At 36.2% G+C, this 5008-nt stretch overlaps 1 pseudogene; it reads left to right on the forward strand.

The window, feature by feature from the left end:
- Positions 1–312: 312 nt before the first annotated feature.
- LOC149204525 (uncharacterized) lies at positions 313–1416 on the forward strand (annotated as a pseudogene).
- The last annotated feature ends 3592 nt before the right edge of the window (positions 1417–5008 follow it).

The following is a 5008-nucleotide window of genomic DNA, read 5'->3' on the forward strand; positions in this document are numbered from 1 at the left end:
GAACATGGTGTTAAGCTTTCAGCCCTAAGCTTTGCCAACTCAAATACTTAAATTTTCTTTTGTGTCATTCCCAAAGGAAGCTATTGCCTTCCTGTCACAATGCAAATCGAAATTTTGAGTGGAAAATTTAAAAGATTAAGCCCTAACTAGCTGTCAAATAAATCCATGTCCTAAAGATTATTTATTGCTCAGTTGTTTAAGAATTTTTATAATGTAGATGCAGTGTGCACAGTACAGGTTTTGGATTCATATATGAGTTGCTCTTCTGAATTTCTAAATTGATTGTAGAGATTAAATGGTATATCTTGTACTATGCTGAAATTATGGAAATTCTTTTTCCAACTTATTCCAAAGAAGGGTGGGACACCCAAAAAATATGAAGTTGTTTTTATCACCCCAACAGGTGAAGAATTCAAGACAAAAAAGGCAATAGAGCAGTACTTGAAGGAAAATCCAGGAGGGCCTTCTATCTTTGAATTTGATTGGAGCACAGGTAAAGTTTGTTATTTTATTGGTTTTTCCTGATCTGAACTATGTTCGGAGCACATGTAAAGTTTGTTATTTTATTTGTTTTTCCTGATCTGAACTTGTGTTCTTACATGTCTTTGTTTTTTTTTTCCATTTGAAATCCATACCCTTTTTGTGAGGATACTGGCATGTATCTTTTAAGAAATATAATTTGACATGTTCTTTCTACCATAGGTGAGGTAACACCAACAAGGAGATGTTCAAGGATAAGTGAAAAAGTAAAGGAATCGCCAGTCAAAACACCAGAAAGTGAATCGAAAAAAAAAACCAAAGAGATCCAAAAAATCAAAAGGAGATTCAGAAGATGTAGAGAAACAAGAATCATAAATAGAAGCTAGTAAGGAAGAGGAAATGCATGATACCCATCACGGGGAAGATATGGCTAAAACAGGGGAAGACGTTGATCACAAAAAGGAAGAAGAAGGGAAGGGAAAAGATGATCTTGATAAAAATAAGGAAGCAGAAGAAGAGAGTGATGACAAAAGGGAAATAGAAAACAAAGAAAAAATACATGGGTCCAAAATTGAAGAAATAAATAAAATGGATGAGAAGGCAGAAGAGATGGCACCACAAGGGGCAGAAGGTGACATAAAGAAAGATTCAGTGCCAGAGAATGAAGAAAAGCATAGGGATTTGGACAGTAAGGGAGAGCCTCAAGAACCCAAGCAAGATTCAATTGATGTAACAAAGGAGAATGGTTTTGATGGTACAAGTACACTTAAGAACTTTGCCCTAGTCAAACATGCAGAGCCAGTGAAGGAAATGCATGACCCAAGGGAAAAAATACTTGAAGGTCAAGCAGGAAAAATGGTAGACGAGATTGGATCACTTTCCAACCACACTGCAGTAAAATAGACCCCTGAGCCCCCACTTAATGCATCCATCTGAACTTCTATGGTTTAAATTTGTGCATTGTTGGAGGTTAGCTTCTTAATTTACATATTATTCATTGGGAGTTTTGCCCCAGGTTTAGAGTTTGAAGAGAGGAGGAAAACTCTAGGAGTGTTTCTTTAATATTGCAATGATATATTACTACTATCCTACATATCATAGCAAAAATGGAACCTGGCTTTTGTAGCAACTCTTGTTACAGTTGCATAGTCACATATTAGTTTCCATGGTTTTGGTTCTTTGACTTGCATTTCTTATCAATTTACTTTTTATAAATTTAACTTATCTGGTTCCTTTTATAAATGTTCACTACAATTTTTATCTTCTTGCATATGATTTTAATAGTATTTTCTTTATGATGTAACAAATTATCCATGAATTGTTATGTAGCTATATTTAGTTCTCAATATATTCAATTTATCAGTAGTATGGAAAATGGTTAGGTTTAGATGCTTTATAGTTCTTATTGCCTGTTATACATTCTCTGAAGCAAGGAGATGCAAAATGTTATTTCTCAGAGTCCATTATATCTGTAGCTTTGAAAGCCTAGAGGTGTTTGGTTGTACCCCCAATATTCTAATTTTCTTGTTCAAGATTTTGTTGATTTTAGCTTTTTAACCTAGACGAGGTCTCTATCTTGTTGCATCTCATGAAGCTTGAGACCTAAATAGAGCAGGATTCAGGAGCAAATCTCAAATGTAACATCGATACAAAATCTATTTGGGGTGAGTCTTTCTGGGAATTATGTGTTGCTAATACCTTCTTGATTATGGTTCATTTGTCTTTCTTATTCTACAAAGACAGGCTTCATTATATTTGTTTTAGTATCAGTTTCAAGTTGTTGGATCATGTTCTTTGTTTTAATGAGATAGCTGATTTATAGGCATTTTATTGGGAACCCTTAAAGCATCTTAAAAAATAAAAATAAACAATTCCCACATTTTTGATATCTATTTTACTATTGGAGTGGGTCCTAAAGCTATTTTTTTGTGTTTAACCTTGAATGATTTTGATTTAGTGGTGCATGATTTGTTGATTTGAAGTGTCAGATTTATCTTCCACAAGCCTTTCTTTGTGTTCTTCATGTATTCAAATAGATGTACCTTATGTAGACCATGAAATTTTTTTGTGACGGAGTAAGGATAACATTCTATAGAAGTAAATGTGATAACCTGTAGGAATTGAGGTGGGAAAGGAAGGGAACGATACTTCTTTAGTTAGTGGTATTATTTTTGTATATAATTTTGTTAATAATGTTTATGGGCTATTGTAGTTTTTATAGCTACTTATCAACATTTTGGTACTTATGTGAATTGTATCTCCTCTCTTTATAATCTCTAGTCATGGAAAATAGAAAGGGCTTCACTGTATTAGTGGCAAGAACCAGTGTCCTTGTAGAGTTTAGGGGAAGTGTGGATTTACTTTTTTCTTGATGGCACAAAATTGTATGCCTTATGTTTCTTTGAAATTTTAAGCCTTAAATTTGATCTTGCATAGGTTGCTTTGTTATAGGACGATAAGGCTCTTGGTTATTGGTGTTCAAGGCATTACTTTAATAATATTTAGCTTATATTTTCAAGAGATTCTCTAATTATAGAAATGTCAGGGTCATTCCTATTTCAAGGAAGTGATATTAGTTCTTAATATTGTTTCTAGACTCGTTTCTATTTCCTATATGATGTTAGTTCCAATGTAATAACTCATTATGTAAAAGAGACCTTAAGGAGAAATCCACTATATCTAGATTGAGTGGGCCTAATGGTTAAGAGCATGTGTTTCCTCCTAAGAGGTCACAGGTTCAAAACCAGAGGGGGTAGAGTATGTATGCCTTCATTGACTTAGCAGTCAAATCACTGTGCGGAGGTGGGTCCCTTTTCCCACAAGTAAGGAATCTCATACACCAATGTGGGGTCTGGCTTGGTTGTGACATTTAGAATTGTATTTCAAAGGTATGAGAGTGCAAGGAAGCCTTGTCTTTAGTGAGGTGTATGATAAGGTAATGATTGCCTTCAACATGTAGAAAACATTGTAGACATTTGGAGGTTTATTTTGGAATACACCATTGTTTTGAGCTAGCCAAATGGAGCAGATCACCTCTACAACCAAAATTTTGTCTTATGTTCTAGTTGTAGTCCATTCATTTAATGCCTCTGTGTTATCTCCAATCCATTGTTGCATTTTACATAGTCTATGAGTGATATTCCATATCTCATTAGTGAGATGACGGTGAATCAAAAAGTGATTTCATGCTTTCGTGTTATTCCCTTAAGAGCGCATGTGTTGGTACTTTTCCATCCTCTTCTTCTAAGCATGTCTAGGTTGGGATTGCACCCTTGATTTGAGATTTGGGGCCCCAACCTTGGTTGTAGATAGTTGTCTTACATCTAGGTGGCATCTAGAGGGTCTAGACTTGTGCTTGAACACCTTATTTGGTGCAAACCTATTCACAAAGATTCATCAATTGATTTTTCATCATCATATAGATCAATTTATATGTTATTTTATATACATGAACATAATCAATCTTCCTAAAACATGGTTGATCTTTGTGTGTCTTAGCCAACAATGTTTCTCCATGTGGGAGGGAAAACAATGCTTCTATATCTGGAAGCAAAGAAGGTCCATCCTATCGAAATCAAAAAAAGTCCATCCTATTAGAATCAAAGAAATTCCATCCTATCAAGTTGGTTTGCCCTCCCTCCCCAATTTCCATTGAATAGTACTCTTCCTTTACAAAGATTGAATGTATTTATTCACTATGGTGTTGTGTTCATTCTTTCTGTTATCTCTCAGAGATTATCCACCCCCATGATACCTTCCAACTATGAAACAACCAATGGAAAACAAAAAATATGGGGTTCTTGTCAAACGACAAAACAACGATAGAGCTCAATGAAGAAGGGAAGGGGAATAGAAAAGACCCGCAGAGAGCATTACAACAAGAAAAACAAGCCCAGCACTAATCAATAGGACATAGCAAGCACCTTGTAGGATCAACGATGGTGATATGGCTATGGCGATGGCTAGATTGCTTGGATGGGTCGTTCAGTAGAATCAATCTAGCTTGTTCACTGCCCCTTGAAACCTAATCTCCCATAAGGGCTAACTACCTTATGTTACCTCTCTGTCCCTAAAAGAAGAGCTTTACCTTGACCATGAGCTTGACTTTGAGCTTGAGGTTACACTTTCCCTCAAACTAAAAGAAGAGCTTGACCTTAAGGAAAGGCCTTTCATTACCACTTCTTGTTCCTCAAAGAAAGAATAATAACCTTACTTTCATTCTAAGCTTGAACTTCCCTTCGGCAAAGCGACAAGTATTATCAATGAGCAGGAAGTGTGCCTAACCCTCACAGTGTGTATCATTCGGTGCCATATCATGTTGTAGTACCGTACCATGCATGTTGGGTGGATGTGTCAAGTTGTGATGGTTCCTTCTCTCATGGTTTGGCGGTGTGGACTTCCCTCTGTTCTGGTGGTGCAGACTTCTCTTCTTTCTCTCGGGTATGTTGGAAACTAGGGGGCCTTCTCCTCTCTCAGGTATGGTGGATCAATAGGGTACACATCCTCTCGGGCATTTAGCGAGATGTGC

This window comes from Pinus tabuliformis, chromosome 1_2, assembly GCF_031772625.1.
Source record: "Pinus tabuliformis cultivar Carrire ecotype Pingquan chromosome 1_2, CPIR1, whole genome shotgun sequence".
Classification (NCBI taxonomy): domain Eukaryota; kingdom Viridiplantae; phylum Streptophyta; class Pinopsida; order Pinales; family Pinaceae; genus Pinus; species Pinus tabuliformis.